Source organism: Equus asinus, chromosome 18, assembly GCF_041296235.1.
Source record: "Equus asinus isolate D_3611 breed Donkey chromosome 18, EquAss-T2T_v2, whole genome shotgun sequence".
Lineage (NCBI taxonomy): Eukaryota > Metazoa > Chordata > Mammalia > Perissodactyla > Equidae > Equus > Equus asinus.
The window spans coordinates 7,641,417-7,662,148 of NC_091807.1; the positions used below are offsets into that span (position 1 = coordinate 7,641,417).

Genomic DNA, 20,732 nt, shown 5'->3' on the forward strand with positions numbered 1-20,732 from the left:
GGAGTTTCAGATAGAGAAAAGCTAACTATTTATATTCAGACTGCCTTTTTTTCCTATGATTTTTCTCATCATTTTCAAAAGTTCTCCTGTCACTCTTATTCGCAAAACATTTTCATTCAGGTAATTAAATTGTCCAGTACATGTAATAGCAAAACTCAGGAATTCATTTACGTTTGAAGTCATCCGCTAGCTCCGCTCTGGCAGTCTTCATGCTGGACTTCACAGTGAGTGACACAGCGTGGGTGACTTTTTCTTTACTTTCTCCTCCTCTCCCCCTGCCATCCACTACCAGCTCTTGCAGGCACTGAGAAGAGGAAGAGAGAGAAATACGTAAAGAGCAGGAAAGATCTTACTTTACTGGTTACTGGCACTTCAGCAATCTGGAGTTGGTGCTCTCTAGACTTGTGCATTCAAAGATGAATCTTTCCTTTGTAGATTCTTTGGAAAACACTACCCCACTCCTTATCCATACACCCTGGGAGCTTCCAAATGTAGCTCGCCTGACATGACAATGACTCTCCTTCGTTGTGTTGCTTGCGTCTCTCTCCTCAAACTCTGGCAAGCCACCCTGCTCAGGCTCTCCATCCAGGACCCACAGTCCTCCCAATCAAACCTTCTAGCACAAAGCTCTCTCTCAAACCCACTTTCAGTCCATAGATTCCTTTGACTTGATAAACACTTGGAGTGAGTGACTTCCAGTGCATCACGCCGCTTCACTGTCCGTCAGAGCAACTACCCAGCCACAGCCTTTCCCTTTAGGACTTTCTGGGAATTGACCTGGCCCCATCCTTTGTGCCTAAAGATGCAGGCAATCCAAATGGCGCTCTCCAAGGTGTTCCACTGAAGCTCCTCAGAGTCAGCACGAAGTGAAAGAAAAGCATTTTATTCCCTTCTCCCATGAGTGAAGGGAATACAACTGGAATGCAATAAATTTCTCCAAAGAAATATTTTTCTTTATTTCTTCAATCCTGACACTTTATTCCCTCAAGTGAGTTTTAGGCTAAAAGTTATAAAACCTGTTTGGGCATCTCCTCAGCAAGTAATGAGTAAGTGGTCCAGAACCTCACTTTGGAATGGTTTGCCTCCTCTCGTTTCTTTCTCTTCATCTTGGGGCTTCAGTCAAATACAAGACACAGAGAGTCACATTTTTACATCTTCCTATCCTCTAACTAGCTACCTTCAACAAATTACCTAATCGCCATAAAGTGAAAAGCTTACCATAATGACCTATGAGAATCCTCTTATCTACAAACAAACAAGAGTTTTATACACAGACTCTGTAGAAACACTAGTGTTACATTTGCTTGCATGACAGGCAGAAAGGAAGAAAGCAAGAAAGTATGGAAAATAGCTTATTTAGATATGTAGATTTGGTCTTCATTTAAATCTTCAATACTTAATAAAACTGGGATTTTAAGGTCCATTAATCAGGATCTAAACATGAAAACAGGAAACCGCTTCAAGTATTTGCATCATGAGAAATTTAATCAGAAATTACTGACAGGTGATGAAAAAGCTGAGAACCCAAATAGGACAGAGCGAGGCAAGCCAGGAACAAGCAAAAGCAGGAATCCACTATCAGCTCTGAACCAAAGGGAAAAAGCAAGAAGTTGGTGTTACCAGAGGTCAGATTGGAGCCACATGGGCCTTTCCAAGAGCCATGGAGAATAGACAGCCACGGCCAGGGAAGCCACCCAAGATGTGGGCAGGGAGGGAGTTGGCCTGGCTTCTCCCTGCCTCCTGCCTTCCAGTCTCCTGTCATGGTTCACACTGACCTCACACAGGTCAGGATGCAAGGACCATCCCTCCTGTGATACAGCGCAATGAATCTGAGGGCCAATGGGCCCAGGACAGGCACATCAGGAAGGTAGGGTCTTCTCAAAAGAGTAGCAAGTGAATGCATGCCCATTTTATCATTATTCTTTAAACTAAATATATACATTTTTATTTTATGTGCAATACACTTTGCAATAAATTTTTAAAATTCTTTTCTCCTAGCATGTGGAGAAATGTTTTGCTTAGTAGATTGTATCAGTAATTTCGGTACATGGCAGAAATGTGAGCTTTCCAGATTGAATATTTTTTTAATGTAAGATCTTTAAAAATTCCAGTCAGTGTCCATGTTAGTAAAATGGACATCATAATACCTACTTTGCAGAGTTATTTCAAGTTCCAAGGGAGACAGTACTCACGAGAGGCCTAACACTGCCCGGAACGAGGCAGGACCTCAGCGAAAGTGAATGGCCAACGCCTTTCCTAATAGAGCCGTGAAAAAGCGAGTAAGGCTTTTTCTGATTTCAGGACTCGACCAGAAGAGAATAAATAACCATAAATTCTCTTTCATATTCCTAAGGAAGGTAATTAACATGCTTCCATGAATTTTTAGTATTGTATTCATGCTTTGCTACTGGCATATTCAAAAGCAGAAGCCAACACTAAGAATTATTGCAGAAAAAGATGCTGCTGTTACAGTACCCATTGTTCCAAGGGGTTGAAAGAAAAAACATGCTAAGTATACAAGGCAGATTGGCCACCCCTCCTGAAAGAAAAGATTTAAAATGGAGCAAAAGAGATTTAAAATCACTCCCCATAAACAATGGCAGGATTGTGCAGTTTACCGAGGACTGAAATAACCCCACAGCAGTGCAGTGAATTTTCATTGATGTATAAGTGGTCGCCTATTATTTGCAACAATGAAGAGGACTAATTTAACTCTAGAATGTAGCCGGGGAGGCAAGGCTGGCTTAATAGGTTCATTCTCTGCAGGAATGCATATGAGTGAGTAGGGGAAATAAGGAGAGTCGCGGGGTGGGGAAGAGAAGGCAGAACGAGATGACTGCAAACCGCACGGCATCTTTGCTTAGAAGTCTGTCACACAATGTGCCAAGGAGCTGTTTCAGTGCCCTACTGTGTGAGTCAAGAAATGTGCCTTTAACTTGACAAAGTACAAAAGGTAAAGACTGGGAAGCTGACAGACCTCAGGGATCTCCGTTACTGGCTGTCACCTTCAGAGTGTCATTGGCAGAAGATGAAAGCAGGCCCTGGCACACACAGCTGCAGGTGCACAGCTCTAACCGGGGTCCAAGCAGCAGGGGAAGGAAAGGTGTGCCCCTCGATGGAATCCAATTTGTTAAAGGAAACTGCACATTCTGGGAAACTATTTACCCTGATTTGGAAATTAGTGGTTGCCTTAGCAACGCCTGAATGCCATGAGGCTCAAACACAGTGCTCATTTCAATTCATGGACACCTTCACGGGGGAGGAATGCAAACAGTGACTTGAGCATCCCATTGGCATGATTTCATAGAAAATGAGATTCCTTCTGCCTGTAAAAATATCCTCGTTTATCAATAACTTCTATATACCAGGTGATATGCAGCCAGCTTCACATTTGATCTCATTTGATGGTTTCTGCAAGCCTGCAAGATAGTCAATATTATTCCCATTTTACAGATGAAAAATGAGCTGTAGAGAGGCTACGTAACTTTCTCAAGGTCACTCAGTGGTGGTTTGAGGATTTTAACTCAGATTTGACTGACTCTAAAATTTCCTGTTCTTTTAGCATTTCTAACTTTGTTAAGAAAAATACAAATTTTTTTAAAAACTGCAAAGTACCATAGGGATTATCCTGCACAATGTCCTTATTTAAAACATAAGGAACTAGAGACACAAGAAGGTCAAGAGATTTACTCAAGATCCCATGGCCAATAACAGCAGAGTTGAGAACAGAATTCAGGTTTCAGACTCTATTTGGGCACTCATTTATTGAAGACCCCCTCTGAGTCATCTAAAGTGCGATGTTCTCAATGTTGGACGGTATTTTGTTCATTTTTGCACGACTTTTTCTATATACAGGTAAAACCAAAGTAGAAATATAAACTGGGAGGATTCCCATATTGTGTTGAGACAGCACAGTAAGAGTTTAACATTTTAAACCCAAAACATTAAAGGTGACTGATTTACACAGGCCCTTCCAAGCTGTGCACATGCACAGCTGCTCATGTCATAAAGGACCCTCACTCAATTTTCTTTCTATGGTGCAAGGACTCACATTTGTGAGGTGTCCCATCTGTGTCTGCAGGAGTCACCCTGAAGTTGACAGGAATATGAGTCAAATGGCAGATTCGCTTTGCCCCTGCGTTTTCACAGAAGGTAAGGACTAGTCCAAACAAAATTGAACGGCGCGGGTCATCTATAATGCTGCTTACTGAGCTGTGTTCTGTGCCACTGCCTCTCTTCTGTGGGCTGACACTCCTTTCCCCAAAACACCAGACTCCCAGTGCCACCATCCCATCAGTCTTGCCATACTGTCATCTAGCTATCCAAAGTCCCCTGCTTTAAAATCCCATTAAGACCTGGCCTCCTCCACAGTAACCTTATGCTCCAAAATTGCCTTTCATTCTCCCTCTTCCTATTCTTATCATAATTACCACTTCCTTAATGATTCTGGCAAGTTGTTCAAAAAGGATATTTCTAGTTAACTCTGAAAGAAAACAATGGAAGCAATCTTTACATAAAATTCCTTGTGTATTATGTAGCAAATGTGTTGTTTCCCTGATCCGCCATCTTCCTGGGAAGCCTTTGTGCCTTGCCGTATGTGTCAGTTTGCTTTGATTTTTTGCAAATATTTGAATCCAGTGCTGGTTTCAGGCTTGCAGGACATTGTTAGGTGGTCAACCAAGGTATGAGATGCAGAGCCCCAAAGTGGAGGAATGTGTCTGAAGGCAGAAAACTCTGGAAGGATGACTTTGAAGTGAAAGAAACTGATTACTATTCACAAAGTCATTGAATTGGTTAAGACTCAGTGATCCATCCATGAGACACTTATTACATGCTTACTGTGTGCCAAACACTGGACTAGGTACAGGAAATTTAATGGAAAAAATGAATAAAGAATGGTATTAACCTTCAGGAAATCTATAATGCAGGTGGAGAGAGAACACATATGTTCGTTACAATTCTTTCAAATAGGTGTTTTGATGAGAGGGCAATTTGGGCAAAAGATGGGCTTAGAGATGGAACAATCTAAACTTGTACATTGCCTCTGCCACTTACTAGCTGTGAGGGCACTAGCAATTCAGTTAACCTCCCTGGGTTTCAATTTCTTTATCTTAAAAATTCAGAAAATATATGTATACTTTGCAGGATTGTTTAGAGAAAGCACACATAAAGCACCTATCCTGGTTCCGGTCTGCATGGAATAGGCAACTATTATCATGATTTTGTGTGTGTGTGTGAGGAGGATTGGCCCTGAGCTAACATCAGTGCCCATCTTCCTCTATTTTACGTGGGATGGCACCACAGCGTGGCTTGATGAGCGGTGTGAGATGCGCACCTGGGATCCGAACCTGCGAACCTAGGGCTGCCGAAGCAGAGCATGCGAACTTAACTGCTGTGCCACCAGGCTGGCCCCCATTATTTTTAGGATTACAGTCATGCACCACATAATGACACTTTGGTCAACAACAGACCGTATATATGACAGTGTTCCCAAAAGATTACCACATAGCCTAGGTGTGTAGTAGGCTATACCATCTAGGTTTGTGTAAGTGCACTCTGTGATGTTCGCACAAGAAATCACCAAACGCCGCGTCTCTCCCAACCTATCCCTGTCATTGAGTGACACATGACTGTATAATGGGAGGGACAAGCCCCCATTGTTTTACACATAGACACACAAATATCTCAGAATTCATGAATCCAGAGAGGTTTAAGTCAGAAAAGACTTAAAATGACAGGTATAAATTTGGTGAAAGAATGGAGAGAAGAGAGTGAGGGTTCTACGGGCTACGTTTTCAAAGGCACAGAGAAACACGAGAGTTTAGTGACTGCTGGTGGGTCTGGGCGGCTGCAGCAGAGGATCAGGAAACTAACTGGTGTGGCTGGAGACCAGACAGCAGAGGGACTTCATCTCCATAGGAACTGTATGTCCCCATTTGCCTAAGTTATGCCTATTGCCCCAAAGTAGCTAGTAACAGTGCATACCATCACTCTCAAGCTTAGACGATAAATCGTATGGTCACCCTCCTTACATTCCATGGTGAGAAATTTTGGTCTAACTTGAAAGTTATGAAGGGTACCTAAAGAAAGCTAGCCTGGGAAATGGCATGATCATCCTGTTTTAAAAAGCGCATTCTGGCAACTCTGTTAGCAATGGTGGAGGAAGGGTCAGAGAGGGCAACCTGGAGGTAGGTAGGATGTGGGATCAAGTCAGTCTAAGCTGCACCTCCAGTTATCTTGTCTGGATTACAATCAAGCTAATGTATCTCTTCCATCTGTTTATCACTTAGTCTGGCAAACACTGTTCTAAATGTTTATGTGTGTTATCTCATTTAAACCTCACCACACCATCGCAAGATGGATATTGTCATTATTATTATCTCTCTTTTTATTTGAGGAAACTGAGACCTAGAGAAATTAAATTATTTACTAAATATCAGAAGGATTCAAATTCAAACCCACAGAATCCACCACTAAAGCCCATGTTCGACAGCACTGAATTACACTGTGATTACATAGGACCCAACCAATGATGACTGATGTCAGGATCCCCAGCCAGTACTTGCCTAAGTAAATATGAAGTCCAGCCTTCCTTCAAGTTCTCCCTGCCTTTATTGTGCTCTAAATCTCCAAAGCATTATTATTCATTGGTTTTTTGCTCACCCATCAAATTGGAACTCAGATACATCACCTTGACCTGCAACAGACCAGAGATGTTGTCCTGGATTCAGGCTGCTCTCTTCTACTATTTCTATGCTGTCAAGACCACCACAGAAAAGCCAAGGTTTAAGGTTTCTATTTGTAACACAGGGGTGTCATTGGAAAATAAGATAATTACTTCTAAAAAGAGCATTTTGAAAACTTTTGCATATCTAAAAATAAGACACAATTGTCCACAACCCCCACTCAGATGCAAGAGAAAAACTCCTTCCTACATTTTCCCAGTCTCTGTTCTTACTATTCCAAAATTAATCTCCCCAAGATAATTAAAGGATAATATTTATCTCCTTTGTGAAAAATGCATCCTTACTATTATAAAACAGGGTGGCATTGGTATATTTCCAAAGTCTAGGCTATACAGTCTTATTCATGGTCACTTGAATACATGGGGAAGGAATACTGCTGCTGGCATTGGAAATGAGATGACTAATCCGTGATATTTAGGAAATAGAATTAAGAAGACTGCGTGTAAGAGGTCGGTGAAAGGGAAAAATCAAGGATGATTCTTCAGTGAATGAGTGAATGAGTGAATGAGTGATTAAATAATGATTTCATGAAATTACCTAGGGAAAGTAGTCAGAGAAACTGCTTAAAGGGTTGAACAGGTGATAACGAATTCAGTAAATATTTACTGGTATGAATGGATAGATGAATGAATGTAAGAATTAAAGACAACATCACTGAATTGAAAAGATGATGGAGAAGTTAATTTAAAATGGAACTAGTTCAACCAATTGTTTCAAGGTTACCTGATAAATTTGAAGCAAAATAATTTGGGTGTCTTCCATTAGCTGAGCAATGGGTAGACAAATGGGAAGTGTAAATATATGTGCATGTGAATGTAGAAACATACACATCATTCTAAAACTGTCTGAAAAATTATTACAGTGAACTTTTAGAATATCTGCATGATTCTGTTTCATGTAATGATCTGTTATTGTAATTTTAATCAATTAAAAGATTGGTTATTAGGTTTTCTTTTTAATACCCTGTCTGATATTGTGTTAAAAAAAGAGTTCTAATCTGTAAGCTTGATCTATACTGTCTTTGGCTCAATTGCACAAGATGTTTTTTATTTATTAACTATTGAAGACTATTTGAAATATTGGCTAAAATTGTCATAAAAATTTTTCTATTTTGATTGGATTTTTCCTGTATTCCAAAAGATAAGTAGATCCTTGGTTTAGATGATCAAGATAATTTGCCAGGTTACTCCTAAAATATCCCCTAATTTTTATTTCCCTGGACATCTTTCCACAGCCAATGGTAACATTCTTGCTGACATATTCATATCGTCTATCTCCATCCCAAAGGTGATGAGAAGATCTGACAGATAGAGACACATCAGCAGCCATGCCAACTGGCTGCCAACTTGGACATATGTACAGAGCAGAGAGTGTGCTAAAGTTCCTTATGCAAAGAGCCAAGAGCCCACTGACATTCACCAATGACTGAAGAACGTGTCAATATCGCTACAGCATAGTCAAGTTTGGAGTGAGCCACGTTAAAGGTTCTGGAAAGGAGAAGATGACCACCTGCGTAGGGCACCACTCTGCCATGTATATGTGCCTCATTTGGCATCCACTTTGCATGTCTGCTGCTGGGCTTCCATCTGTCCAATCTCAACGTAGTGTCAGAGATAAAAACTGAAGACTCCATGGCTTCAAAATGCATTTTTCTGCTGGCTGCCTGATGGCTGTCTAGGGACATAAAATTTAGAAGGCAATCTTGCCAACTGACCCTCTTGTATGATATGTATGTTTTAATTTTAACTCTGCAGAATGTCTATTTAATCTAATCAATCCATAACTTCAGAAAGAGCTTTGCAAATTTAAAGATACAAAAGTAGAAGAAGATAGTTCATCATCTTATCATAGAGCCAGATCACATGTAACTTTGAGTTAAAACTTGAAATATTTTCCCTTTTAGCTATTGAATGTGTACCTGGAAAAATATAGTATTAACTGGAATGCAATTTATCTTGTAGTATATGCCTAAATTATAATTGAATCACAACATCTAATCTTTTTCAGAATAAATTAACCTAAGACTTTGAAAATATTTTCCAAATTTATTTATTTAATAAAATGAAATTATTATTTAATTAAAATTACCAAAATTTGTCTATAATATTAGTATCTTTGACCTTTTCTTAACTATATTTGGTTATATCTCTCATTGAAAGGACTAGTTAATTAAAAATACATCAATAATTCTGGTCAATTTTATTTTTCCTTCTTTTCATTTCTATAATTAAAAAATATTTTTATTTTTCTTTCCCATATAATTATAAGCATTTTACCATTACTTCAGGTATACTCCAGAATTGTTTAAAGGTATCTTTTTATGTATAAGAGAGGGTAATAAAATCAATCAAAGCTTGAGAAAATCAAAAGACCAAAGGCCTTTTGAATGATGGCAGTGGACATCTCAGGATGCCTTGGCTAGGCTTGCACTAGTTAATCTTCTCCAAGTAAATATAACTGTATATCTCTATCTTTGGAACTTGATTATTACAGAGTTGCAGGCTCTGTAATGCCATGATTGTTTTGTAATTGGACAGTTGGTCTGCTTCCATTGTTGAATGTGTGTTTGTATCAATGTTGAGCATGCTTTCTCATTACTAAAAAAAAAAATATTTTTTAGGTGTTGTGGTCAACTGACCCTAGGGTGACTCCCAATGAGTTCCGTCCTTCTGCAATTACCTCCCTTTCATCATGGGTCAAAACTGTAAATTTATCTAACCAATAGAATATGGCAAAACTGATGGGATGTTACTCCCATGATTACCTTACATTATATAAGACTCTGTCTTAGTAGACTGGCCTGAGAGAGATTCTTCTGCTAGCCTTGAAAAAGCAAACAGTCCTGTTGTGAACTGACTATGGAGGGTAACACCTAGCAAGGAGCAACATTTAGCCTCTAGGAGCTGAGAATAGCCCCAACCAACAGCCAGACAAAAAAACGGGGACTTCAGTCATACAAGAACAAGGAAAAGAATTCTGCCAACAACCTGAATGAGGTTGGCCATAGATTCTTCCCCCGTCGAGCCTTCGGGTGAGAATGTAGCCTGGCGAACACCTTGATTGCAGCCTTATGAGGGCCTGAGCAGAAGCACCAGCTCGTCTATGCCTGGACTCTTGACACACAGAAACTGTCAGATAATAAATGTGTGCTGTAGTAAGCTGCTAAGTTGTGGTAAAATATCATAGCAAGAGAAGCCCAATACAGGTTTATACACAATTCCTCACAACTCGTATTTCAATAAATAGTCTGGTGTTATATTAGTTGACTGAGGCTGCCATAACAGAGTACCACAAACTGGGTGGCTGAAACATCAGAATTTTATTGTCTCACAGTACTAAAGGCTAAAAGTCTGAGTTCAAGGTGATGGCAGGGGTGGTTCCTTCTGAGGGCTGTGAGCAGGAATCTGTTCCATACATCCCTCCTAGCTTCTGGTGGTTTGCTGGCAATCTTTCGCATTCCTTGACTTGGAGAAGCATCACCCTGATCTCTGCCCTCATGAACACATGGTATATTCCCTGTGTGCATGTCTGTGTCCAAAAGACACCACACATATTGGATTAGGGGGCTCCTCTACTCTAGTATGATGTCATATTAACTAATTACATCTGCAGTGACCACATTTCTAAATAAGGTCACATTCTGTGGTACTGGGAGTTAGGACTTCAACACATGAATTTGGGGGGGACACAATTCAACTGATAACAGGTTTTAGCTCTTACTGTAAAAGGAACTTCTAAGAAAGGAAGAGAACAGTGCTATTTTAATTTAAGCTGTCGTTTCTTCAAAATAATGAGCTCTCCTTTCATCCTTCATTTTGTCTGTCATGGCTAGAAGAGTGTGGGGACCAAAAGCATTCACATATCCATTTCTTTGTTAAAGTATTTCTTTGAACACTTGGTTTTCACAGTGACAGGAACTATGAAAATACATTACATTAAAAAGTTATGATGTCAGCTTCACTCATTAAAATACAGAACAAGTACTTGTCTTGGCTTATATAATTTGGTGTCCCAAAATATTCAGACTTTGAAGACTGTTGAAACCTTTGTGAACTACCAGTATTTCCTTAGCGGTAACTTATTTTCCATCATATTTTTAGGGAAGAAAGTATGAAAATGTATTTGATATCACCTAAGTTTGAAGACATCATCCATTTCCAAATGATGATTTTAAATAGTTAGTGAAAAGAATCTTGTGGGCTATAGAAATAGCTGTTAGCCAATTAAGCATCTTCTACCTGTCAGGTAAGCAGGTCACATATATCATAATCTTTACAGCAACCATTGAAAGTCGATGTTAACATCTCCATTTTATAAACGAGGAAACTGAGGAAAAGAGAGTAAGTAATGTATCCAAAGTCACACAGTTTGGGAATCTTAGATTCGAAATTTTAATCAAATTTGCCTTCATTTCATGGCAATCAATCTCTGTCTTCAGTATGTCTTGCTGTGTCCCAATAATTCAAAATTTATATATTTCACAAAGCCTAGTTTCAAAAATTCTTAGAGGCCAGTATCAACCACCATCACTTCATTACAGATAAATACTTATTATTAACAAACACACTGTGTCAATCAGAGATTTCTTTAGATGGCATCATTGAACTCAAGGAGAAGAAAGGAAGGAGCTGACAGGAGAACAGTGCTGGCCTCACTCATCTTTCTATATCTTTCCTCAGTCAGCATTCCAGACACTCGAATTATCTCCCTGAAGTAGAGCTAGGTGAATATTGACACAAAAAAATTCTTTAAGCGGTCAGCATGACAGTAAAATGAAAAGCAGAAGCCTTTATAGGTCTCCAACTCATCTACCTCAAGAGCTTCTAGTCTGATATTCTGTTTTTCAATTTCACACTTTTAGCTCCTTTTCCTATATTGTTTTCTGTATATCATAAATTGTTGCTTGATCTGAGAGTTGCACAGTTTGGGTTGTATTTGGGGCCCTCACCTTAAAGCATACCACAAGTTATAAGAGAAATTCAACTCATGCTCCCAAGCTACAGAAATACACGCACATTAGTAGAAGGTAGTTACTTGGGAAGGGTTTCCACAATTCTGTATCTACAGCCCTGTAATCAAATGATCAGATCTGTTTCCTTCATCATCGCAGCATGATCTGATGAGCAGCAATCTTTCCCTCTCTATTTCCCAGCTTAGGCCGTGATTAATCTGATTGGTTTCGAAATCTGTTGTGTCTTTCCTCTGTGCCCTGCCTGAATATTGGCACAATATGATTGCAGTTGGTTGCATTATTTCCATTTTATCTTACATACTTGAACTTCAGGCCACTTAATCCCAACGTGTAAATTTCTGTCATATCAAACGCAAGTAAACATTTTAAGCCAAGAACTCCAGCATTTTGTTTGTAAGACTGTGTAACTGCTCCTAAATTACCATGAGGCACATTAACACAAAGATTTTACAAATAATCACGTAAAAGGACAGGAAGTTTAAATGAATCTTGAGTAATATACAATCCATGCATTTGGGTCTACCATAAGTCATATCGTGTTTAGTGTAATATCAATTCTGATCTGCAATCAGCAGAGCTAAAAATGGGGTGATTTTCTCTGATTACATTTCCAGATTAAAACATTACATAAATTGAAAGGAAACCTGTTCTTTAAGAAAACATTTATTTAGCTGCTATTATGTGGCAGTTATTCGTGGAGGAGCAGATGAGGAAATAGATAGCATAGTCACACACTTTACTGTTAAAGAACTCATAATTTAACCAGAAGACTAACTTCCCTCTAATTGTTCTGCCCCAAATTTGTTAGTATGTTAGATGCCTTATTTGATTCTTAAGACTATCCTTTATTCTATGTATCTTTTTGCCAATATCTAAAGATTATTGATACTTTGTCATTACTCTTAGCCAATGAAAATAACTAATCTGGGTCTGGTTTGCACTCGACTTAACGTACAACTGCTGTGTTCTCATAACTTTCAAATTCATAAAACTTTAGGGAAAAAAAACACTCCTTCCAAAATAGAATGGCTAAAATATTAACCCCAGTAGTGAAAGAAAAGGCTCCACACTCAGTATTATCTCCATCAATGAAAGAAATTAACTATTTCATTCCTATTTCCTCAGGCCTTTGTGATTTCAATTCCATAGTACTTAAGAATATCCTTCTGAGAGGTAGCTGCTAGCTACACTAGTACTTTACCACTTTAAAGAATCCTGGTGAGGACAGGTAGTGACTTGGAGGCATCGCAATCTTGTCAGCTTTTCATTCTGCTTGCTCTCCCACTGCAAATTTTTTCCTCAGCACTTTGCAAGTACATATGTGTTTGTGTGTGTGTGTGTGTGTTCGTACATGTGTGTACATGTAGAAAAATTGTTTCCAATAGAATAATTAAAAGTTTCCAGGGCCGGCCCGTTGGTGCAGCAGTTAAGTTCACACATTCAGCTTCGGCAGCCTGGGGTTCACCAGTTCGGATCCCAGGTGCAGACCTACACAGTGCTTCTCAAGCCATGCTGTGGCAGTTGTCCCATATATAAAGTAGAGTAAGATGGGCACAGATGTTAGCTGAGGGTCAGTCTTCCTCAGAAAAAGAGGAAGATTGGCAGCAGATGCTAGCTCACGGCTAATCTTCCTCAAAAGAAAAAAATAAAAGTTTCCAAAACATACAATATACAAATTATATAGTTTTGTTTTTCTAGTAAGTGCCATTTGTTATACTTTTTGTTCTAGCTCTTGATCTGAATCTTATTTCATTATCTTTTGGGATTTTTTTATTTGTTAAATATGTGATCATTGTTTTCTATTATCTTTCTCTGTAATTTTTTAAACATTCATATGCAATTAGCAACACAGAAGAATCATAATGATTGAGAATTCATGATTTCAAAGATGAGTGTTACCACAACCAGGCTGAGACTTCTCGTCTCCATGGACAGAGGAGCTCAACCTATCACCTGGGTCTGGTTTTTCAAGTTTTTAATCTTGTAAAAGAAGAGACCAAATACAATAAACTTACCAATAGGACCAGAAAAAGGAAAAAAAAGATAAATGTTACCCAGCTTTTTATTCTAAAAAAATGTATAGTACCTTTCAAATAGATGAGTTTACATATAATGAGATAAACTCATTTCAATTTTCAGAACTTTAGATATCTTATTCATACTTCAATTGTATACCTGTTGCAAAGGAAGATGTTTCTATTTTGAATGTTTATTTTTTGTGACCTTTTATGTGTGGCAGTGAAACTGTCATTTGAGTCTATTGCAGCCAGCTGTGGTAAACAGAAACAATGCAATGACATTAAATGCAGATGCTCAAATTTTACAAAACGAGTGAACGACAATTGACAATGGAACAGTGAACATGATTAACTTAGTACAGAGACTAAAATACAAAGAATAATGGTTTATCCTTCCATGTCACTAAAAACTGCACAATATATTGACTTAGATCATCCCATTACTAGCCGTGTAAGCATTACAGTGTTTTTCCTACAGAATACACACAATATGATGCAATCAGCGCTTATATTCTTGGAAACAATAGCCATAGAGTCCCCATAATACGTTTTGTGTTGGAAAAGAGCTATTCTGGTTTGTATCTTGGAAATTTAAAATGTTTCCCTTCAGCAAAAAGAAAGTATATGAAGAATACACAAGCAAATATTAAAATAATTTGCTTTTAGCACTAAAGATTGACCAATAAATTTTTCCTTTACTTTTTGCAGTGTCATTTAAATTCAGTAATTAAGTTTCTTGCGTCACAAATGAAATTAGCAGTTTGGAAGCATTATGAACATCATCAACAATAAGACAATTACTTTTTACCAAGAATATTGAGGTGTTTCATTGTTCTTTTTGATTAAAATAGAAATGAAGAACTTAAGGTTTAAGGCTGCTTTTTAAGAATTGATACTAGCGTGCTTATGAGAATCATAACTATAAGAACTCTATCTTAAATTATTTAATTTTTTTGGCAAGAAGATAGACCTTTTTAAGGAAATGTCTGAAGAAATATTTCTGAAGCCCACCAAAAAATAATGTGTGACTTCCCCCTGCTGGCTTAGCAGAATAACAAAAATAAGAAAACCCCTGTGAGAGTTTCTTAAATTCTAAAACAATTCAGTCCTATCAATTTAGAGAATCTAGGAGAGGTATCTTTTGGAAGTTATGAAGCGTTTACCAGTAGCAGCAACGTCCGTTTACATAGCAAATGCACAAACCCACTGGCATTCATGTGCATTTCCAGCGGCCCACATTCACCCCAATTAGATCCCAAAACAGTAACCCCCTCACCCAAGACCATACACAACATGCACACAGGCACATGGCACACACATGCACAGACACATGCTCAAATCCCTCTTTTCTCTAGCGCTAGCTGGGTCTTTGTTTTCCTTTCCCTCGAATTCTAGAATCCTCTCTTGTCCGGACAACATGGGCTGCTTTCCAGTTCCCATCCTCTGCCTGCTGTCTGTTGGACCATGTAGCTGAGCATGTCCCTGAAACCTCATGTGCAACCTGGCAATCATCGCTACTAAAAAACTAGTTCAGTACTAAATTATATGTTTTAAATCGCTTAATTATTGTTGCATCTTATTAAAATTAAAAATAACCCAATCTGATGAACCAAAAATAATGGATGCATATTTTATATTACTTTGAATAAAATTTGCATGATAATCAACTAATTGCTAAATGCCAAGAAATAATTTTTCCTATTGCCTCCTCTCCCTGTGCCTGGCAGTGGGTGAAAAATAAAGATGACCCAAATTAGAAATATAAGACTTTGAGTCACACATAAGAATCAACAGCCCCGAATACAGCACAGTTATCTGGGCCTAATTCTTTCTGAAGTCACAGCATATGAATTTATCTTTTCGAGAATTTTTAAGCTGTGCCCATACAGTAAACTAGTTCATACATTTGGCAACTGACTCAAAGGGTGTATTATCAATAAATAAAATTCTCTAAAAAGCTAGTAAGTCTGGACATTGAGACCATTAAAATAATTGGACTTTCCATTCCGTGAATGTTGTCCTGTTAAGTGACTAAATAATGAGCCAGTTAGCAGCTTAGTGACTGGCCTGCCCATGATGAAGATTGTATTTTATGTCAACCCAGCCATAAGGTAAAAATATTCTAGATGGTTACTGTACGGGTTGAATTATGTCCCCTAAAAAATATGTTGAATTCCTAACTCCTGTACCTGTGACTGTGACCTTATTCGGAAATAGGGTCTTTGTAGATGCACTCAAGTTAAGATAAGGTCGTACTGAATTAGGGGGCCCTAAGCTAATATCACGAACATCCTTATGAGAAGAGAAAAAGACACAGACACATACACAGGGGAGAACACCATATGAAGACAGAGGCAGAGGTTGGAGTGATCTGTCTACAAGTCAAGGGATGACAATGATTGCTTAACTGCCAAATGCCTGGGGAGAAGTATGCAGCAGATTAGCCCTCAAAACCTCCAGTAGGAATCAACTCTGCCAACATTGTGTTTTCTGACTTCTGGCCTCCAGAACTGGAGAAAATACATTTCTGTTGTTTTAGGTCACCCAGTATGTGGTATTTTGTCATAGCAGCCCTATGAAACTAATATAGTTATTTAATATAATATTTTTTGAAAACCTGTTATCGGCCAGTCACTAAGTGGGTCTTTGGGCCCACAGAACATAACAAGATCCTGGTCTATCTCTCTAGGACACTTCAGAAAGTGGATGACAGACAAGTGAACCAACTACTACAATTAGGCATGAAACCATCTTCAACCAGAGTCTTATAAGAATGTAGGAGGAGCCGTAATGTAGTCTTGCAGAGTCAGGGCCGTGTTCCCAGAGAACGTGACATCTCAGCTACGATCTAAAGGACAAATCCAGTAAGCCAAGAATTATTAGGATCAAGGTAGGGGTGTAAGTGTGCAGAAATTTTGTAGTCACCCTAAGCAGAGCTAACAGCATATAGAAAAGTTCAACAGCAAGAATACAAGTTATGTGAAGAGTGGATTGAATTTCCAGAACTCCAAGTCCGCTCATTCACTGCAAAAATCATATATATTATTTGTAGCAAACCTTATTAAGAGCTAAGCAAGATTTCCTTTTCTTTACATGTTCTGAGTTAATAAGATAGTCTCCCAATAACAAGATGTGATCTCACTGGTAGAAGAATTGCACAGAATAACATACTCATCAAATGACTGAGCCTTTTTACTTCAAGGCATTTTCTGAAATTGAAACTCTAAGTCCACAGTTCCTTAAACAAATATTTCACCACCACTTCTTTACTATTCTCAGTCTTTTCGAAAGTGCTTTTAAATTATTTCTACCTTTAAAACTTCCCAAATATCAGAGGCACTGGTCTACATTATAAACAAAATCTAAAAATACTCAAACTTGTATAATCAGTAAAGAAAGTGTTTTCCTTTATAGTCCAAAGTGCAAGAGAGCATCTGAAGTCAGTGTAGCTGGTAGAAAAATTCAGATGAGAAACCACTCTGAATCTCAGAGGTTACATAAGCAGAGTATTCAGGATATACTAGTTACTATGGTAACCTCACTTTTTAATTAGTACAGTAAATAGTCTTACAAATCTTGAATAATCTACTGACAAGTTAAGGTTAACCATAGTAGAATTAAACTATAAATCTCTCTTTTTAACAAATATAAAAGAGAAAATTAGTGACTATATTTTTCAGAAAAAAGGTACAAGTACTTACATCAAGGTGTAACTGCCTTATTTAGAGTACTGATTTAGAACTCACGATATTATGAATTTCACAGCAATGCATTATTGGACACTGCTTACATGCATAAGTTGAGATTCTCCCCCTTTTCGATCATCCAAATGTGTATGTGCCCATATTATTTTTCCATTTAAAAAAAAAGAATTTCAATGGGATTGATTCCACAACCCCAATTCACAAATTGCTATACTACAGTATATCTTTTGATCCAATGATTGTTACTTGTTCAACGTAAATGTCAAGATCATTCGAGACTCTACACATAAAAATTGTACATTCTACCAGAATACTTATTAAAGTCTTCTTAGATATAAACCACTCAGGGAGGTCATTTTATGCTACATCCATGAGTACTATTAAAAAAGACTGAACTTTCAGGTCAATGGGTAAGTTGTTCTTGTTTTCTTCTCTCAAGTGTTGTGACATGTTTTCAGGACCCTCTTCACGTGTATGTGCAAGTGTAAGTTTGAAATGTATCCTGCAGTCATATTTCCCAGAAAATGTTCTCAAGTCGAGAGTTCCTCTTGCCTAATTGTTTCTTTTTCTACCTATCTACCTTCAAGTGAGTTTTAGTTCTCATTTCTTCTCAACAGTTTGCAAACATCTGCAGGATTTTATTCAATCTACTTGCAGCATCTTCTCCCCATCTCAAGCATATCACAATTTCAGTGGTAATGCTCAATCCAATAGAGGTGAGGCCATTTATTATTACTATGTTACAATTACTATGTATAAAACACACAGTCATTCTAAGTTAGGGTAGAAAATAATCATCAGTAATCTTTCATGGATATCTTACACACACACACACACACACACACGTACACACACACACACACACACACACAGGTTTTTTGTCATGGAACTATAAAAGAAAAAATTCCAGGAGTAAAAAATTCTAATTTAAGCTCTCAGGAATCCTTTCATTCTATCAGCACATGTCTTCCTTCCGGTGCCCACAAGCATTTGCTTTTAGACTCTGATCTCTAAGATCAGGGGGTAAGGAAATGAGGTTTGGCTCAAAAAGGAAGTGTACTTAAGCCCAAAGTTCAAATCTAACCCATTTGTCATCAGTACTTCACATGACCAAATCTATTATGTAAACATTCAAAGAGTATTTAAACAGATCAAACTAAAAGCAAGTCAGCAATATTTTTATCTAGTCAAATGAAAAAGTAGGAAATGTTAGTTTTCATTATATAGCTATTACACAGCCAACATTTTGCATAAGAGGTATTCTCAATTCTGTTCAGAAAGTTAATCTTTAACTGTTCAGTAGACTGGATATTTTTGTCCATTTTTCAATATTAGCTGTTAAGAATCTTCTAAGGCTTAATATGCACATACAACTCTTGATTACTTATTTTATATTCTCATAACTGTCTTCCCCAGATCTTTAAAGATGGGCTCATTTAGGCTCTCACTTACAGGCTCAGTGTCTGACTTATTACTCTTTCTGAAATGCTTACCCCTTAGTATTAGTTGCTGTTTATTGAATACTTGGTATGGGCCAGTGTCGGTATGGGATACACGAAGTCTCCCATTATTTGTCAGAGCTATAAATGACATGACCTTTTTTTAACATCTGGAGTAATTGAGACCTAGAGGTGTTGAGTTACTTGATTCAGTGTCGATAGCTGTTAAATGCTGAAAGTCAGTCGAAACTTAGGTCTTCTTGAGCTCAAATCCAAGGCCCTTAACCTCTATATCAAGGGTTCTCAAATTTTACTGTGTATCAGAAGGCTTGTTAAAATGAAGATTGTTGAGCACCACCCCTAGACTTTCTAATTCAAGTTTTTTACATTTCTAACAAGATCTCAGATGAGACTGATGCTGTTGATCCTGGACCACACTTTAAAAACATTGCAGTACACTTTAAAAAACTGAATTCTCTCTCTCCCCCCTCACACACAACATTGTATAGCAGCAGTTCTCAATCCCAGCTATACTTTTGAATCATCTGAGGAAGATGACCAAAATGAAAAATTACCCAGGTCTGGGCCCCATGTCAGACAAATTACATCAGGATGTCTGGAGGTGGTGTCTGGATATAAGCTATTTTTTAAAACTATCCAGGAGATTCTAATGGGCAGCTAGACTTGAGAACCACCTAGAAATAGAAAGGAGCAAGAACTTTGTAATTTAACCACTCTGGGTTCAAATTTCAATCCTGTGCACTTCCAAACCATGTGATCTTGGGAACAACATTAACACACAGTTTTCTCTTCTGTTAAATCTGGATACCAACTGTTATTAGCATTGTAACGATTAACTGAAAATGAATATACAGTGTCTGATGCAGAGGAAGTGCTTGATAAGTATTTTGATGCTACTAAGTTAATGGCAAGAGAAACAGGTCATATTTACCCGGGTTATGCCCTCCTCCGACTCCCCACTTTTGTCTGGTGAGACAGCATAAAGCCTTGTTCCCCGACCCAGGGCTAATGGTCTTGACTGGATCTCAGGACTTCTATATTTTCTTTCCCATATCTCTTCTTCATCAGTGCATCCTAAATTCCAGAATACAAATGATGACCCTCATATTCTTAGAGTTTGAGCACTTCCAGCCCCCTCTGCTCATTCCATCTTCTGTGGCCCCAGATTCCAGAACAGGATAGTACTAAGCCCTCTCTCCTTTGTTGTGATGTGTCTCCCTTCCTGGTTCTTTAGAACACCACTGTAAAGCTCAACCTATGGTACCATGCCTAGCTCTTGCCAATCTCCATTCTCAGGAAGGCTCTCAACCCCTTGTCCTGCTATGGGCCACTGGTAGGGTCCTTCAGCAATGTCCCACCTAACTGTCCATTCACCTCTGCAGTGCTCTCTGTCTCCCCAGATCAACTGCCAGTATTAACTTCAGGAATGAAACTTGGAAAATTGTACTCACTACAACCTGTGCCTAGAAAGCTAATGTCAGCCTCCTGGGCCTGCTTGAGCTGGTTTTGCTAGCCTCTGCTATACACTAAGGAGAAAGCGCTGCCTAAATTCTGACTCACTGCCTCTCCCAGTCATTCCTGAGTTTCCAGCGTCTCAATTAATGACATTAATTGTCCTACTCATCATTAAATTGTGAACCTGACTATTCTATAGGCTGGAACTATATAGCATGTTCACACACAAAACAAAGTTTTTCAGTAATTTAAATAAATAAAAGAAAATTGTTCCAAACTCTCTAAATAAACCATTCCTTTCTTTTTGTCCAGTCATCCATTTAACAAGTATTCATCGAATGTCTGTTATGTGCCAAACATTCTTCTACATGCTGGCA

At 38.3% G+C, this 20,732-nt stretch overlaps 1 long non-coding RNA gene across 1 annotated transcript in view; it reads right to left on the minus strand.

The window, feature by feature from the left end:
* LOC106848013 (uncharacterized) overlaps nt 1-20,732 on the minus strand; it is a 122,879-nt gene that overhangs the window by 17,035 nt on the left and 85,112 nt on the right. The window contains exon 4 of the long non-coding RNA XR_001402298.3: nt 172-304. This is a non-coding gene — a long non-coding RNA (uncharacterized lncRNA). The remainder of the gene's footprint in view (nt 1-171; nt 305-20,732) is intronic.